Genomic DNA, 20,198 nt, shown 5'->3' with positions numbered 1-20,198 from the left:
TTCTTTGCTGTTATTTCATCTTCTGCTATCTACCTGCATATTTCATAACGCGAAGAAAGAAAAGATGCAAAAGTGCCAATTACCCTTTTCAAATTCTCTTCCTGCCTGATGTCCACTGAGTCCTGGAACTTTTGGATGCCATGAGGCATTAGCACAAATACCTTAAGAATTTTGCAAATGGCTGACAGTAACCATGTCTTTTTCAGCATTGACAGTAGGGATTGGCAAAGAGTTCAAAAGTAATCTTATGTGGTTTGTTTCTATCTTTTATTTTGCTTGATGTAAAAAAAGCAATTGATCATATGCTTTTAACCCCAGAATTTACATGGCACAACACCTGAAGAATGTAAAAATTCCTGAAATTTTACAGACTGGAATAATTTCCCAAATATTGGAAATAAGATTTTTAATATCTGCCTAATATTAACTTACTGGGCACTGAATAAATGGGAGATGTAGATGTTTAGATTAAATAAATATCAATATATATATGAGATGCTGTACTTGCACTATGCACTTCTTCCTTATATTCTAATTATTTTTCACTTATACACCATGAATGTGCTCAAATAAGGCCTCCTGAGAAACTCTTGGAAGGAAGAGTTTCTCAGTTTCTTCTTTTCACTTTTTAATTTAGGGAAATTTTGCGACATACTTATACATTAGCAACCAAGGCATAACTTTGGGAAGTGCCTGCCATGGTAACAATCTCTTCCTGTGTTCCAAAGTGTCTGCTTTTTTTGTAGCATGTCTGCGCTGGGTTGCTAGGAAATGTGACTGAGCAGGAATACAGGTTGAAGACAAAGCTAAAGGAAAGCCATATAAAGTGAGAAGATGTATTTAATTTAATTTAATTTATTTTATTATTTTATATTTTATTCCTGATGCTGCAAATCAAATTAGGAAAAATATAGTTTTAGAAGTGTTATTCTTGCACAACATTTCTTTTTGTCATACAATCTTTCTTGTAACATCAAAACTAAAACCTCTAGCTGCAAAGTAATCATCTAAGGACACAAATAAAGGCAATTTATATGTATGATCAATAGGTGTATGGAACAGAGCTGACAAATTTTTTGTCATGCAAACTCTCTTTGTGGCTTCCCATTTGTCTGCATTTTTCTGGTGTGCTGAAATAATTCTCAATTGCTTGACCCATTTTCAAAAATATTATATGGATCCCACTTCAAAAGATGTTGTCTTCATTATTTTCTTCAAGTGGAGAATCACTTTCATCTTAAACACTAAAGCTTTTTATGACACAATTCTGCTGTCTGTCAGTAGAATAACTTATAAACATTTATCTTTTTTCAAATCTGCAAGTAACTGTAATGCAGTAACAAAAGTACAGGTGAATATTATACTCAATTTTACTGAGAATTCTCACCAAGTAATATTTTATCTTGACTTTCAAAACAAGTGGATCCTACATGAAAGCATGGTATAGATGGCTCTGTCTTTCCTTCTAGTGTTTGAAGATATTTCATAGCCTCAACCAATTTAGTCTTTTTAAAAGACAGATTTACAGGTAAAGAAAAGATATCCTAATAACGTTAACAGGTGGCTTGCATATTTAACCCTTATAATTCACCAGAAAATCCTCATGAAAGAGAACTGTGAACTCACACTGTAAAGAACCCACACAATTCAGATGGAAATTGAGTGTACTTAAAACCCAGGTAAAGATATTCATAGGAGTTTTTGTTTTTTTTTCAGAAAAAGAAAGAGCTTCTTGTAAATAGCAGTCATTAATTTGAAGCAGGGTTTCTGTACACTGTTTTTATTTTAAAGTTAAAAAATATTCTGCATAAAGAAGATATTCAGAATTAACAGTGTTGTGTTTCTACATCTTATAGTAAGCAATATAAAGTGAACTAATGTTCTAGAAATAATCAGTGATATCTTAAAGAGAACAAATTATACATCATATATCAAATTATGTGTACTTTCTTGTTACCAAGAAAGTAAATTCCAATAATTTATTACTGTATTTCACAGGTTTATTTCTCTTTGCAATTCTTAATGTCTTCTGCTGACATTTTGACTCTTGGCATCTCAACCTGAATTTCAGGTTGTACATTCCAGTTTTCCAAGCAGTGTATTCATTTATTTTATTGGATTTTGGTTATATTTAAGCTGTTTTTCAGCAGTTAAGTAAAAAAAAAAAAAAGGCAATTTATTTTAATTCTGCGACACTACTGTTAAAAACATAAGATCAGCACAACAGAAAGCATGTTAGAGTTCCATATGTGAATGATTTTACCTCAAACACACGAATGTTTTTGCTATAAGGGTTCTGGTACACATTGTTTCAAAATGCAGAGACACATGGGGATGTCTTGTATCAAAGGCCACTTCTAAACTCTCCTTGATTCGCTTCCTTGTTGGAAATATTCCATCCCTGGAAAGCTCATGGAACACAGGCAGATGCAGAGCCCGACTGCCCAGGGTGCTCCCTCTTTAAGCAGTGCTGGAACACTGAGTGGAACAGGCTTGGTAAAACACAACCAAGTTCCCTGTTTTGCAAATGGAGAAATGCAGCAGAGAAATGGGTCATCCTGTACCACTGTTAGGAAAGTAACAGAGCGTGTTAATTTAAAATTATCTGCTGCTAAGGTTGGAGTATGTGTGTTTTACATTAATGCTGTAAACAATCTCTAGTATATTGGGAGACAAATCCTTAGGATTATTTTAAAGGAGATTTAGTGAAAGAAGTGAGTTTTGGTTAGGAATCCTGGGAGAATAAGGGGTAAAAGGGTTATATTCACAGAGTGCAAGGAATGAACTGCCCAACAAAGCTTGTCCTGTCATGCTTGTTTATTTGTTTGGGTAACACACTGGGACTTGTAAACCCCAGTGCTCCAGGTGAGAAGTCATTAGCTCCTCACAGCTATCATAGCTGTAAGACACCTAACAAGGACTGTCAGTTGTGTCACTTTTCCACATACACAGAGAAAAGGGACACGTTTTTCACACTGTGAATAGTGTAAAATAAGAATCAAAGCCAAGACAAATCAAACTCTGCCAGAAGAGTTTATAAATGTATGTGTATACATATCTCATGCAAATAGGACCTAGGAGATCAAATCAAGTTCTTACCAGTTTCGCTATATGTGACACATTTACAAGAGAAATTGTTCGATGTACAGCTTTTTTTTCTTAGTTACACTTGTGTAGTGTATAACCTTGTCAAAAGGAAGAGCTCTTAGTGGTTTCACTTGTTCTTGCAGAGTCCTTCACTTTGCTTTATGCACAACACGTATGAAACCTCAAGCAAAGGAAGTGCCCAACAGTTTGTGCCTTTTCTACTGAAGTGGTGCTACATTCTCTTTTTGGTGCAATGCTTCTGCAGGCAGAGCAGAAGTGCAGAGAGCCAATCTAAAGGTGGAGGAACAGGGAGCTTTGGCCCAGCTCAGAGAGCTGTGTGCATGCTGGGAGTCCAGCTCTGCACCGTGCAGTGCAGGTTTGGGACACAAACACTGCTCTTTGCGGGGTTGTGTGCACAACACTTGCTGATTTACAGTACTTACAGTCAGCTTTCATAGTTCTGTAATTGAGAATACATTTAGAGAATGAAATGTTTTTATTGACCACCTATGCTCACGCCTTATTTTAGATTATTTTGTTTATTTTTGTTGTTTTTTTCTGCATTCAAACGAAATTATTTGTATCATTCGTAAAATGAGAAAAGTAAACAACACAAGTAGTTTGTCTGCATTCTGGCAAAATTATAAGAAATAAGCACATGAAAGAAAAAGATTTGTTTGTAGTTTGTATGCTTTTAAACAGATGCACTTGATCCATGTTTTAATTGTTAATTTCAAGAATATGCAAAGAAGTTCTTTAAGGTATGAATTGAAGAAGAAGAAATAGCATAGCTAGTTGAATGAAATATCTTGGACTACTTTGTTTTTTAAAAAACCAAGGCATGAATTTATTTGATATTTCTGCTGGTGTCTGTTCTAGGGCAGGATGTAACAAATAAAAAAGAGCTTTAAAAGCTCTTTTGTGGTTGGATTAACAGCTTCCAAAAGATAGCACATCTGTAACTAGAGAGTGGAAATTTCAATTTGTCATTACTCAGATGGAAATATCAGGAAGGAGGAAGAGAGCTAAGCAATGTGGTAAATAATAAACTAAACCATCTGAAATCTGCCAGTATTAGAATCGGGGAATATCTTCAAGTTTATGAGCCAGTAATGTGTGAAGAGTCTGTAAAATTTTGGATCACATGGTGATCAGTTCTATAGATATGCTAGTCAAGAAGCATATAGTGACAAAAAGGAGATATAGAAGTAGCAAGCATGGAACTATATATATAATTGATGGAAAAAGAAATTGCAGAAATAACTAACATAAGCTACATGGTAAAACACCTGGAAAATAATGAAGTAAAGCAGCAGGATGACTGCAAGATATATGATCAACACAGATAAAGAAAATAGATTTAAAAAGAAAATAGTCTTCTCAGTCACAATTTAATGAGAAGAGGCAAACAGAGACCTGTAGAAAAGATAAGACCTCATTTCATAAAACCAGTAGCTTCAGGAAGCTGATATGGTGGAAATTGACCTCCAGTGAGTGTCAGGAGTGTTGGGAGCGATTACTCACTTTTTAACTTGGAACACATGAGGGATATGAGGCTCAACCAACACAAGTAGGAGGGAGAACTTCTCAGGAGAGCAAAGGGAAATACTATTTTCACACAAACTATTATTACACTGTGGACCTCTTTCCCTCAGAATAACAAGAAAGTCAAAGGTCTAAATGGCTCAAAAATGTAATAGATCATTTTTTGGAACAAAACCCAGAGTTTGACTGCTAAAACTGACCTACTGATTCATGGGAGATTTTGCAAGATGGAAGAACATTTTATACTTGCCCTGTTTCTTACTCTTTTTTTCCCCCTAAATATCTGTTATTAACTGCTGTGGGATTTTGGGCTAGACTATTCTTTGGCTTGATACCTCATGGAAATTTTGATCAAGGAATCATTTTAGGCAAGAAAAAAGGTGTTGGTAAATTGAACTCATCTTCTCTGTCTTTTTATTCCAGGGCATATATACTCCCTTAAAATATAATTTTAAGAGGATTAAAAGGGTTTATTGTTTCTGAACACTATTTTAGAATTTTTCATCAATTCATCCATGTTTAAGTAATAACAGAAAGGTTGTCACTTTACATTTAAGCTATTTTATTACCTAGAAGAAAAAAAGTAACTTTGAAAAGTCAAACTTGGTAAGCTGAAGTGTGGGAGCCAGACAACAACTCTGTGTTTTCTCTCCCTTGAGGTGGGTATTAGCAAAATACAGCAATGTGGCCATTCTTCAACAGCATGATAAAGGGATAATGAATATTGCTCATGTAAAAATAGTATTTGAGTACATAAAAAGGCTTCAGACTCAATGATATAAATCACTGTAAAGTTTTTGACATCCTTCTCTAAAGTGAAAATACATTCAAATGATGAAGCAATAATGCAGTTTTTCTAAATAAATTACAATAACAAAAACCCAAGCAGAGCTGTATTCTGAAATGAAAAATAATGTCTATGCTCCAAGTAATTTTAACCAAATATTTGAACTTAATCTCTAAACAAATCAACAATTCTACAAGGAAATCCAATCTTACCTATTCAGACAGCCAAATGAATAATGGAACAGAATAAAATCATTATTTTCAAGAAAAATTAGACTTCTGGATCTGTGTAATAAGAAATGCAGTTTGATTTCTATGTGTTTGACCTATATACTTGTTACCTGTTTAATCTTCTTGTTCAGGAAAAATAACTGAATGTTTACATTACTTCATAAATGGTTGCTAAAGAAGCTTAATTCCTTTCCATTTTGATCATACATATCATTAATAGACTTGTTTAGTGAGACCTGAGACCAGAAGACAAGTGATTTAGTTTTAGATTGGATTTTATTTAGTACTAAGGAGTCAAAACCAACAATAAATCAAGCTTCAAACCCTCAATTCATTGAAAATAACCATCTACAAGCAGCACCACACTTTTAAAATGATTCTAGGATGAATAGTGTTCCAGTCCTTGTGGACACTGGTAGTGAATACCTTTTATGGCCACATATTTCTGTATTCAGGTTATTTCCATATGTTTATCTGCTGTCCACAAGGCCCTCTTAAAAGTCAGATGTTGCATCTTATAAGGATATCAGGGGAATAAAACTTAAGGTGCAATAAATACTTGCCATCACATTTAGTCATGTAATGCGAAAGGTGTTAGTTTGCCTGCACTGTGTGTATAATTCAATAGCAAGCTTATATAGCCTGGACTGGATCTCCTCTTGGGCTTTTAGTTTGTCACCAATTAATGACTCTTGGCATACCAATAAAAATAAATAATGTGATAGATAACTATAGTAGTTTTCAGAGTACAACATTTCCTGACATTTCTAATCAAAGCTATTTTCCATAAAGATGTAAAATGGCTTCCGCTACTGAACACTAGCAAAAATCACCTAAACAGATCTCAAATAAATTTTTTGTGTAGTGGTCTCACAGAGATATTTTTGACTATCCTTGGTATCCATTGAGGGTATGGATATGGTTATGGGGTTATAAAAAAAGCTCCACTAGGATGATTTATATTATGTTTCTTATATTCCTTGTAATTCCATAAACACGAGTGTGTGTGCATGTGCATTTGTGTACATGTGTGCATACTTGTGTGCATTTGCCCAAAATCTACATATATGTATGCATACCTATGTACATATGTGTGCATATATGTATTCTTTTACTTAGGTACCACTGAAAACAGGCGTTCAATTGCAGTTCACCAAAATTCCAAAACCAAAACAATCCTTTGTAGTCATCTTGATCTTTATTCACTGCACACCACAAGCCTGACCAAAAGGGTATAGAGAGCAATAACTCCCATAACCCCAAAAGGCAACTCATGCAATTCTTGGCTGAGATATACTGAGGGAAATTTTACACTATGCACTGCAATTTCCCATTTTGTGTTTGTTCTGTGAATAGATTCTGACTCCAGGACCATTAGACCAAAGTATTTAATGAGCTAAATCCAAATTGGCAGCAGGCAATAGCAGCTTTATTGCTGATGGCTGTTACGATCCGATTATTAAAAATTTTAGAGAGATGCCTCTACCTGAATTGAGGTGAAAAAGAGACCACACGCCAAAGTCAAAAATATGGATTTTATTTAACAGTAAATATGTGTGTGTGTGTGTTTGTGTGTTTGTGTGAGAGAGAGAGAAATAGGAAAAGATGTGTGGGGAGAGATATAGCAACAGAGAGGGAGATAAGGTAGAAAATATCACCACTCCATGGGTCCCTATAGTGTCCAGTTAATCTTCCTCTGGTCTTCTTGGTAGGGAGGGTCTTGGAAAACATAGAGCTCAACTTGTTACTACACATTTGGTCCAGGTAGGAACACCCAGGTACTTCCCTGGAGGGGCAGCTTGACACTGTCTCGCAGCAGACCCTGAATTTGTTGCATCACATTGCATCACATGCGGTGCTCTGGTGCAAGGCCTCAGGAATGTGTCTGGGGGGTTCTTCAGGGATCTTTGATGAATTTTGACACATTCTCAGCTTCTTCTCATGGAAATGTCCCATGTGGATGTGGCTTTCCTGGGAGGTTGGGGGTGTATGGTTACAACTGAACCAGTTTGTGTAAGGGAGGATGGATGTTCACTCTCTCTTACCAGAGGTTATTCCAGACACTCAAAACCTCTCCTCCTCTCCCTTTGGTTTTGGGGAAGTGTGTACAAACCTGGCCTCAGCAGATGAGCCTGTGGGCTGTGGCCTCCCCACCCCAAACCTAGCCAGAGATGATTTTCAGGACAGCTGCTGGGTTTGGCTTTCTTCTGGATACATTCTTCTCTCTCAGCCTTGTTGACTTCTCCCCAGGCCTGAGATAATTGGAAAACAGTGTCACCATTATCTTATCTCAAGTTCCCTTAGGTGGGTTAACCCACAGTGGAAAGTTCCCCTCAGGAGACATACTCAGGGAGGGGAGAGCTTCGGTGATTGCAGCTTCTTTAAACAGTTTTGCCACAATGGGCAAAAAGTCCTTCACCACAATGTTTAAGCCATTAACCATAACATTTCAGTTCTGAAAATGGTGAAATAGTTTCACATTCTAACAGCGTAATTTTTAATAAGCCTCACTTGTTTATCATGACCGTGGCTTGCAGACACTGCACAGATGTATATTTTTCATATTTTTTGTCTCTTTGGGATATGGTATTGCCATGGTTTAACATCAGTACACACCTAAGCAACACATGGCTGCTCAGTAAATCCCCTCAGGGAGGAGTGGGGATGAGAATCAGAAACATAAAGGTTAAAGGACTTGTGGACTTTGGTAAAGATGGGTGAAAAGGCAAAGCCAAAGCTGAAGACTCAAGCAAGCAAGAGAGGGAATTCATTCACCACTTCCCATGGGCAGACAGGTGTTCAGCCATTTTCAGGCAAACAGAGCTCCATCACAGGTAGTGGTGACTGGGAAAGAGGAAAACCTATACTGCAAAGGTCTCCCCTTCCTTCTTATTCCCCCATGCTTAATTGCAGAGCACATCAATGTAGTCTGTGGTGTTCCTTTGGTCACTTGAGGTCAGCTGTCTTGGCTGTGTCCATCGCAGAACTCTCAACGAGCCTGTTTCCTTGCTGGTTGGACAGCAAGGAAAGGAGAAAAGACCTTGATTCTGTGCAAGTTCTGCTCAGCAATAGATAAAATATCTGTGTTATCCACATGGTTTTGGTCACAAATCCAAAACATGACCCTATGCCACTTGTTATGAAGGAAATTAACTCTATCCCAGCCCAAACCAGTAGAGGTGCTTTCACATATTTGGGTAAAATAAATTATACATACTTCCTAAAGAATATGAAACTTTTTCCTTTTCTCCCCAATGAATATCAGGACAGGTTCAGACCTCAACAAAATTCTTATTGAGTTTCACTTCTTTTTATATGTCGTCACCATTGCAAAAAAGTTTGCATGAACTTTTGTGTAGCTCAGAGTTGCTAAAAAAGACTCAACTCTGCTCTCAGATTATCTGTTCATTACTGACTGTTCTATTTATCATTTTATAGGATCTTGTACTGCTGAGATTTACAGATGTGGAAAATCTGCTGCAGTGATATCTAAATATAGTGTTTCCATAACTATTTCAGTTATTTTATCTTGTTTCTCCTTCTTCTGTTCCTGAGTTTCTAGTCTTATAGGAGATAGCACCAAATCCATAAAGAATTTCTATTTCATTTCCCACTGTGTATGTGAACACTGTTTTAAAACTTATTTTATATGCAAGCTATATTTGAAATTGGCTTCTGATCTGTAGCATTACTAAAAACCAGGGTAAATATTTAGTTTATGAGTATTGCATTTGAAAGAGTTTTGTTGTTATTTATAGATAACCTGACACAACTTCTTAAACGAGAATTCTAAAAAATTAAAACTGGTGTCCCTGTTGCATGTAATTGTTTCTTTTTAACTTCAGAAAACTTTGTCCCTTTTTCTGTGTTCCAGCTGCTAAGCATGGTAGATAGTTTGTTATGGAATAAGTATCAAGGTAGCCCTTGATGTCTGTAGGCTAAGATCACCAGGATCAAAGAAAAACTGAGTCTCTGGAACAAACATAAGCGTTCTAGATAATGTTTGGCTATCTTTCAAGTGTAAAAAAAATTATACCATTTTTTTCTGTATTGGCCAACACAAAAGATACAAAAAACACAGATGCCAGAATAACACAGCTGCATGTTTATGTCTACTAATCCACCTTATTAAGATTCAGTGCTACACACTGGGAAATAATCTACTCCCATGTAAACTAAGATAAATCTGTGAATTCAAATAATAAAATTTGGCTTGATTCACTATTTCTCTTTTATTCCCTAATTGTTTGCTCTTGCTTTTCAACCAAACTTCCTCAAAACAGTCAGGGTTTATTTTTTGGTTTTGCTTGTTTGTTTGGGTTTTTTTAATTTGTTTGTGGTATCATTTTTGTGGTATTGTATACCCATACCTGCTTTAGTTTGCAATGTTAAGAACTAACATAATGAAGATGCTTAGTATTGCATAAGAACTGACCACTACTGTGATATTTGAATGAATATTTAGCAAAGTTTATATCTCAAATATAAAGCCTGTCTGTGAACTTTCAAACTCTTCTTGTACAGAGATCTCTACTTCTCCAATTAATTGGGACTCAATTACAGCACTACTTAAGCTGCATATTATCTGTGTTCAAGTCTTTAGTTTTTAAAGCTCTAATCTGAATTTTCATTGCAAAGTTTTTGCTAAATGCCATGAGAATCTTCATTATTTCTTTATGCAATCCTTTATTTCTAGTCTGAGGTGTGAGTTTAGAAAAATACAAAATGAAATTGCTTTGATGATGAGGATGATGTCTCCATATGCTAGGATGCTGGTCATGTAAAATGAATGTTAATAAAGTTCATGTTCTTATAGAAGTCATAAACCTTTGAAAGACTAGGTTCTGATATCAAGAGAAATTTTTTGTGCAGCAGAATAACAGGAGTGGCATTTACCTAAAACAATGAATCAGGATTCCTTAACTGAGGTTGAGAAGCTTAGAATTATTTTTTTGTGGAAAATTGCCTGCATCTATGAAAATTGAACACCATCATTGCCATTTATAGAAAAAAAAAAGTCTAGTATTTTGAATCTGTAGAAAAAAGAAAAAAATGAATACATTATCACACAGAGAATAAGGTAAGATGATAAATATTTCAAAAGGCAATAAACTAAACCAGGACAAATTCCAGCAATGTCATGCTGTTCACAGAGTCCTGAATCATATGTTTTTGAGTCCATTCAAAACAACCAGAAAGACATACTTCACTGAAAATATAATCTAGTATGTATTTTATGGAAATAGTTTGATCAACAGGAGATATTAGCATCTTTTTATTTCAACATGTGTGGAGAATCTCTAAATCCAGTGTAGTTTTCACATTTCCCTGATAAAGGCTTGTCATCTAAGTCTTGAGAATGTCTTAGATTCTGTCCTTACTGAAATGAAAAGAAAAGCAGCTTAAAGAGCTTAAACCCCTGATAACTGTGTTACAACAGAAATTCGCAGAATAATTGGTCCTAAATTAAATTATATGAAGTGTTCAGGGTGAAGAAGATCACTGCAAACAAAGAATGAATATAGGGGGTTAAGCTAAGGTCACAGGAGAAACTGCAACTGCACAGTGAGGGAAAAATGGTATGAAAATATGTCTGCAGAATATAAGTGTTGGGATAATTGTCTTGGCTTTCACAAAGCTTTGAAGATGTGATATATAAAATGGCAAAGGTATTTGCTGAAGCTGACATATCAAATTTTATATCAGAATTTTATGAATTTTATATCAGCATTTTGTAATAGAACTTCAAAACTAATCACAGGTCTTGCTGATGCTGGTGTTTACTATTTCAACCAGAATCTGACGAGAATAAACACAATTTCATGGAAGTATAACTGGGTGAAGAGTGGTTAAAAAATCAGGCATTCCAAACCTAATAACCACAAGTACTTTAAAATTCTGTTGGCAAAATAGAGAAAATGTAGAACAATGCTTAATGATCAGGTACATTAAGAAACTACAGAACAATGCTGTAGTCATTGTGCCATCTCCCATCTAAATAATTCACTTGGATTTCTTGAAGAACAAGAGGGTTACATATTCTGGCAGTTTTCAGAAAATTGGGAAATGGTGAATATTAGAATAGATGAATATCATATAATAGACTTTTAATGGAGCAAAGCAGTGGAAAACTGCAGAAAAAGAGTCAGTATTGAAGATAAATGTACTAAGTGTGAAGAAAACTCGTTGAATATCTGACAAGAGCTGAGACAGTGCCAGGTCTGCAAAGGAAAGACATTAGCATTACAGTTAGACTTTGGTTTAAGATTCAAATAACAGCCTGATCTGATCAGCCTTAATGAAGGCTATGAAGTAACTTCAAATGCTTTTAGCCATGGCAGAGAATAAGAACCACGGTAGCTTACAGAGTGGAATGCATTATGCTTCATTTCTGCAAAGGACTCTATTTAAATGCAAAGGCAATTTCTACAGCCCAGCTGACAAGGAGTGATTTCACTGTCACAGGAATGCACTGCATGGCCTTCACCATTGCAAACACATTCTCTGGATATTATGCTGAAAAAATTCTTAGTTGCCTCTGCAACTAATTAATGTTATTTTCTATTTCTGTATTATGAAATAAACAATTTTCTATTTCCGTATTATGAAATACACACCTCTCTCATGTTGTATATGCAGAAGTGCAGGTAGTTCATGTTACAAGAAGTTATTCAAGGGAACTATTTCTGCCTTGAAAAAAAAAAGGGGTTTAAAATACATTTTTTGACGGAATTAAATATTAGAAAATAAAATGGAATAATCCTTTTGAAAGCATAGAAAGTGCTACTGATTCAAAATCAAAGGCCAGTCTGTGAATTAAAGCAGGGATTGGAGCTCAAGGGGTTTCTGCCCTTGTTTTTGTCAGGGCAGAGCCCTGGATGTGATTTTTGCAGGTGCTCCTTCCACCATCTCCCATGTGAAAGTCACTCATGTCCTGAAGATCTGTAAGTTTTATTCCCCCATTCTTTCAAATTTGCAAGGAGTTCATTAGCTAGGGTGAGCACCATACAATCATAAAAAAAAAAAAGTTTAATATGATCTTGTTATTTTGGAAATTACGCTACAAAGTATGATTCGTGGGAAGAACAGTCATGAGAGATTTTGGGCACTGCTTGCCTAGGTATGGATAAGCAAATCCCGTTCCACTGGTATCACTGAAGTGGCACATGTACACATATACATACACTAGAATGGCGCGTTTACGAACACTAGAATGGAGTCTAGCTTTTTGTTTAAGCCAAGGATTTTCTGTGCTACTAGAAATGTTTTAGAACAGCTAAGGCTAATCATTCAGAGCAATACCAGAGTAGGCCTGAAGCACCTGTACAGCTGAAGGAATGAAGATTATATGTTTTTCTGATACATACACTTACTGTAGTCTGTGAAAAAAATTTCTTGATCTAGAAATGGGTCAAGCTAGATGGTGTTAAAGCTTATCTACATGATACTTCTCTTCTTGGGTCTTTGATTTTCTGTCACAAATCAACATCAGGAAAAGTTTTACTGATGCTCATTTAGAACCAGTGTTCAAATTGCCTGTGGGGAGTGAATCCCTCCTGCTGACCCATTCACTAGGTAAGCAGAGACAGTGGCTGGTATGATTCATTCATTACTTAAATTTAGGCAGAATCTAGTCTTCCTTTCTCTTGAATCCAAGTATTAATAACAAACTGCTTCATTACACTACTTTTCACTCTATTTCCTCTGAAGTTGATGATTGCTATAATAATTATAAACTCCAGTTTTTAAATTAATGCACATGCATTTTGGAATGTAGATGTTAAAAATATCTTAAATGTCAATAGTAATGTGAAATTTAAAGAATTATTTTCACCTCTCCAATGCTTTCTGGGGCTATTTTCAAGGTTTCTTTTCAAAAGTCATTCAATGAAAAATACTGAAAATATTTTCTTAAAGATTTTTTCTCTGCTTTTTAAAAAAGAAAGTGTGAAAGAAGCAACATGATGTCTTTTTCATTGTCACAGAGCTTGCACACTTTGCAGGATCAATGATTCAACACAGCATCAGAAAGCCATTAAGATGTAGCTGCCAAAATGGGCTTTGAAGCACAACCACCAACTCAGAAAAACAGAAAAGGCCCACATGTGGTGTTAGGAAAGCCATATCTGTGTAAAAATCTCTTAACGTAAGCTAACTAATTGGCAGCCTCTGCAGGTACAAAGATGTTTTCATCTTTGTGGTCTTTTGTATTTGTATTAATGATACAACCTGTATATAGTGTAAACATGAAGCTGAAAGTACATCTATCCTTCATCTGATGCATTCTGAGTAGACCATTCAAGTCAATAGATGGTCACATTGTGTCAAAATAAGCCTATTTTGTAAATCTTTGCAGTAGAGGTGTATGCACTCAAATCAGGCTTTGAGTTGTAACTCTTTCTCTATTAACAACATTGATGTTGAAATATATTTTTCAGAAATCCAAGTTTATTGATTTCAGTGTATATCAGCTGCAAGAATAGGCTCAACTTGCATCTTAAAAATAATAAATAGAAAGCCACTCAGACTATGGAGAACTAAAAGGTTATCTAGACTGTATTTCTCAGGTTTCTTAATGACTGCTAATGAAAAATTACGCATTTCACACTTCTACATCATGAGCTGGGAGGATTAAAGGAAATTATAAAAACGGTAAGGTCCTGCATTTTCCTTTTTTTTCTCTACTGCTGCTTCGTGGTGTACCATGATAATTTTAAAAGTGATCTCTGCAATCCTTATCTGTCATGGTAACAAATTCATTCACTGGGTGGCTGAGCAGCATGAGGAGAAATAAATTTCTCAGAAGTCTCTCCCCGGAAGGCTGCTATCCATTACTGTTACAAGTTTGCAATGGAAATGGCTTTACTGCTACGCAGAGAGTATGATAAAATTTAAGACCCTGTGAAAGATGCATTAGAACAATTAATATAGTTCAAATAATGTATTAGGGACAAAATATTGCTGGATGTGATATGTTTATTTATTCCAACAATTTTTTGATTTTATCAAAGTAAATGGAGAACTCCTTAAATCTGGAAGTTAACCTATGGAGTAATAAAAGTGAAAATTATGCACAAATTGATGTATTCACATAGCATGGGGATTAGCATTTTTTCATCTTACCTATATATAGCACCTAGAGTGCCAGACTCTCTGGCAGATATGATCATCATAAATCAGAAGATTCATCATAGTCAGCTACCTGATTCCATCTTAACTCTTCCAGATGTTCACTGTCTATACTTTAAAAACACATTATGGATCATTTTCATCTATTCAACCAGGAACATCAAAGCCTTTATATCTACTATGATTACAATTAAAGTCTGATCAAACAAGGCACAGAGTAGCCTCAGCACACAACTTTATTTGCAACAAAGCACTTATTTATATCTCTGAAGATGTGTGCTAGAATTCTCTTCCTTTAAGTGAGACTTAAGACCAAGCTCAGATGAAGCCATTGGCTTTAAACCTGTAATGAACTGTGGGTTAATGCCAGTTATATTGCAAGTCTGTTGTTGTAGATACCAGATGGATATTACAATAAATACTCTATTGAAGCAACAACTTGCCCTTTCAAAATTTTTCTAGGTTCCTCAAATTTCAATTCACTGTTGATTTTTAAATATGAAGAGAAAGAAAGGTGTCACTTGTCTGAATAAGTAAGTATAACAATATTTCATCCATAAAAAAATCCTTTTGTCTTTCTCATTTTTCAGCAGAATAAAATAGATTAAGATATTTAGACAAAAACTTAACCTTAAATAAAATTTCCCCCTAAGAAGGTTTTCTTACAAGGTAACATCTTAGGATATCAGTCTGTAGACATTTTGTAGCCTTAGGCTTTCGAGTTTTGCACTGTTTTGTTCCCACTCGACATGACCTATCCCTGCATGAGCCACCTTTCTTTTACAGGACACCAAATGTTAGGTAGAACATGTTGCTAACATAACATGCTGCACACAGTCTGCTTTTATGCTCTAGGGAGTGTTCCTGTGGTTCAGCCCAGGTGGTGAGTGCTTTGTATATGCACGCTGCCATCCAGCTGCTTTATGTCTTGAGCTCAATGCCTGAAAGTTCAGACTGCCACGGTCACTTCAGCATCATGCTTCAGATAAGCCTGCTGGTGATCTGGTCTCCTAATTTAACCTCTCTACTGAGTATTTTCTGGGGGGGAGGGAAGGATGGTGGTGTGGGGAAATATACCTAAACTGTTCTTACAATGCTTATTCTATGGCATTTTATCCTCAGTAGTTAGGAATTCACCACCAAATGTCAGGCTTTCAGTGATGTATTCCCTGCTCATTCTGGTTTCACCTTTTGTAAAGTGGATGTGCCTCAACATGTCAGGCTGAACAGCTCAACCTGTCCTCATTCTTCCTGCAAGATATGACTATTTTGTTGTCTTCTATGCATATTTGCACCTCTCATGCAAGCAACATACTTTCAAAATTGTTTCCCGCTTTTTAATCCATTTCTTTTGTGTGGCAAGTTTTCCCCTGTCTCTGTAAAGGGTCTTTGAGCCAACAATTTGTTGCTTCACAGAAATACACAAGCACCTGAAAGATAAACAGACAATTGTCCTTGACTGTAGCACTGACCATTTCTCAACAATAGCTTTTATTGAAGTTTTAAACCATTTATTGCTCAGAGTAGCTGTCTGAAATGCAATTCAATACGCTACCCAGTGCCAGTTAAGAGTTAGCAAAAAATACAAGACAAAGTGCCTACAGATGCATCTTGAAATTTGTAAAATGGACTTTAGACCTGTTTTACATTGCAGGGCACCAGGAGTATAATTTTTGAAGGAGAACAGACAGCTCTGATTCTTTTTTTTCATGCACTTGGTAGTGAAACAGTGCAACAAGATAAGCCTGTACTTGGCAAAGCCAGTGAAATACAGTTTCCCCAACTTCAGTGAGCTCTGTGTGCATTATACTCTTCAGCTTAACTGTGTGACCTTCAGAATAAAATATATAGTTATGTTGGTGTTTATAAAGTTAGAATGTTATTTTCTAATTAAGCCATGTTCATGTGTTACTTGGACAATGGCAAGGAATTACAGGGAACTTCCTCCTTTCTGAAATAACACAGCTTTTGCCAGGTAACTTTCTCAAAGTTAACATTTGCTCTAAGTTATGGCTGTACAGATAAGATTTTCAGCAGAACCAAATACTTTACAGATAATAGGATGGAATCACACTTCTTCTAACTCTTTGCTAAGGAACACAATTCTTTATGTTCATATTTGATTTTCTAGCCTGCCTCACCTCTCTTACACTTCCATTTCAGTCAATTGAATATTTTAGCCTAACCTACCCTTTGGCTCCAATAAGAGAAAAATGAAAAACTATTGGCATACATTGATCTTCTCTCTTTCCATAATCCCTTTGTCAATGTCAAAAGGAATAAAAAGTTACAGTAGCCTATTTGTAGGATACCAGCATATCTCAGGTGAATGAAAGATTAAAGAAGGAAAAGTTTCCATGACGAATCAAAAGAAGACAGCAGTACTTGCTAATGATTAATTTTTAGATATTAACTAAATCCAGTTATCTAATCCACCTCATAGGATTTAATTATGTTTGCATTTAATTAGAATGGAAATCCACTTCTACCATAAAACACTGCAGAACTGTTTCAACTATTCTCATTTTGGCTGCTTTTTTCCCCTTGTTTATTAAACAAAAATGTCCAACTTGTGCTCATTGACTAATTTTGATATTACAAGTGGCAATAAATATTTATGAGAGGTACATAAAGGAAGACTTGCCCTTTTCTCTATAATACCGAAACATTTTTATCAAGAGGTCTGGAATTTACACTACCATGGTTTAGCAATCACTCAGAATATCACGGTCATGTTAGAACTGGTGAATGAATCCATGTAAACATTAAAAATGGGTAGTGGTTATAAAAGATATTTTTTTTAATATAATAACTGAATGTAGTAGCAACTCAATCATACATTTTTTTTGTATAATTTTCCTGAAGATTTTTCAGTGCAGTTTGAAAAGAGTAATGAAGGAGTGATGTACTCCTGATTTAAAATTTTCCTCCCAGCAGGATACAAAAATATAATGAGCAGAGACATAAGATGTGGTAACCTGCATGTCTTGAAGTACTACTGTAATCTATTTTGTAGGATATCTGTTTCTATATACATCTGGTGAGGGACCCAAAATTACTTTTATTTGACTGGTAAATTCCTTTCACTTTAATGTAAATCTTTTTATCCTAATGTCTAAATCACAGTGCAAAGTGTCAAGCATTATTTTTTTTTTCAATTTGTTTCACAATATAAACCAAAATCCTTCTTGCAGGATATTTGATTTGATGCTATAATTGAAAATGGTTTCTGGATGAGTACCATAGACAACTTAAGCACAATCAGCTGGAGGATCAATATCCTGTGATGCATTCATGGATACTTGAGTTTGGTGTAAAAAGACTAAAGCATAATTGAGAGTCAGAAGTTGCATAAAACTAAATCTCATTACATTACCTGACAAGGATAGTATGGAGATTATAAAACTTATTACCTGTGTCTAAAATAATCTCTCTTGTGAAATATGCAGCTAAGAAAGAAAGTGCTCTAAAAAACCACTGAGAAATGTCAAAACCAAGTCTGACAAATACCACAGAATTTCACTGCTGCTACTGAGGTAAACTTTTAATATATAAAAAATATTTAAAGTCCCCCTCCAAAGTAATTCTTATACCCATTTTCCATTGTAATGTATTATTATTTTTCCCTCAGTAATTTTTTTTCAGACTCTGAGCTTTAAACTCTGACACAATTTGTCAGGCATCTTTAAAAAATGAGAAAGTCAAACATTTCATGGATTCTGAATCAGAAGAATATAAAGACTTCTTTAAAAAACAGTTGTTATTTTTTTCTTCTTTCATCTTATTATGGAATTACCTGTAGAACTAGCACTTCTTCCTTCCAAATATTGATGAAAAATGTTTCAACAATGTGATGAAAAAATCAAAATATAGTAAATTCCCACAAATCATCTGAGCCATCAAAGCTCATTGCAAATTTGAGCTAATATGTGTTTAACATCAAGATTTGTCACTGATTTGCCCTACATTACTTTTGACCTGAATTAAAAATGCCTATCAGATCAGTCAAAAGTGATCAGCTTGTGATGCCTAAATTTGTCTCACCCTTTATGTACTGCCTACAAGAAACAAGGTAAATTGTAGATAGGTTATTAATTCCAGTTGCTGCTTGTCATTCTAGTCTCCATTCATCCTTCTTTTTTAAGAGTGTACTTCCCTTTTTGGCTCCATAAATCTGTTCACTAGCCAGGAAGAAGATTATTTTAAATGAAAGCCTAATTCCTGATAATTTAGATATACCCAGGAAAATATTAACATAAAACACACCAAGACATCTCTTCCTTTAACTTTGTTATTCTGTGCAACACGATTGACATAGAGTCACAGTTTATTTTGAAGCTCTTTATGAGAGTTTGGGTTAAAGACTGGTGTTTGTAGATGCAGCTCTCCATTAGCCCAGGGAGACCTAAGGACTACCACTTGTTCCTTACTGTTTTTTTTACCTTTGGTCTTCTAAGGACAGCTGCCTTTCCACAGGGTGTAATTTAAATATGTTTGACCCATATAGAGTCTATCTTGTTTCACTGGTAGTGAAGACACAAATTCTGGCATGTATTTTAGAAATTTCATGTAAATATCATGTGAAGAAAGGCCGTATTGGCATATATATCAGCTTGAGCTTGCAGACACTAATGGATGTTTTAGGAGGTTGTCAGCGCTTGAAGCATCTCTCTCTGTTGCAGAAAGGCACTTGACGAAGATTGGGTTCCTGGTAATTGTGCAACTGTTTCACTCTCTGTAGTAAATTGCCCATCCTAAATCTACCCCACAGCTTTAAACACTCTACTACACTTCCTCGGTCATCAGAAACTAATCTGTACCAGTTTTCAGGCATATTTTCTATTCCTGTTCTATGTGAAAAGATTTTGCCAGCAGTGATAATCATTTGCTACATATTTTACAAAATTTAAACAGAAGAAGACCTTCATAGGTCAAGTACTGTCTCATAAAATATTAAATTAAACTATTGGCAATTTGAGAATGATAATTTTAATAGAAACTCTGTCTAAGGTAAGAGATAAGCCTTACCCAGAATAAATAGAGAATAAAAAGGCCACAGAGGTCTTGTATTTTCATTTTTTCTTCTTTTTGCCTTGATTTTAGGTAAACTGCACTCAAATGTTTCTCCAGTAATTTTGATGAATGTTCTTGATCTGTAACTCCTCTAGGTCAGACTGTCAATTGATACATGCATATATCTATCTATCTATCTATCTATCTATCTATCTATCTATCTATCTATCTATCTATATCTATATCTATATCTATATCTATATCTATATCTATATCTATCTATCTATATCTATATCTATATCTATATCTATATCTATATCTATATCTATATCTATCTATATCTATATCTATATCTATTTCATCTATATCTATATATCTATATCTATATCTATATCTAATCTATATCT

This window comes from Passer domesticus, chromosome 5 (genome assembly GCF_036417665.1).
Source record: "Passer domesticus isolate bPasDom1 chromosome 5, bPasDom1.hap1, whole genome shotgun sequence".
Classification (NCBI taxonomy): domain Eukaryota; kingdom Metazoa; phylum Chordata; class Aves; order Passeriformes; family Passeridae; genus Passer; species Passer domesticus.
Note: the sequence above shows the minus strand (reverse complement) of the source record.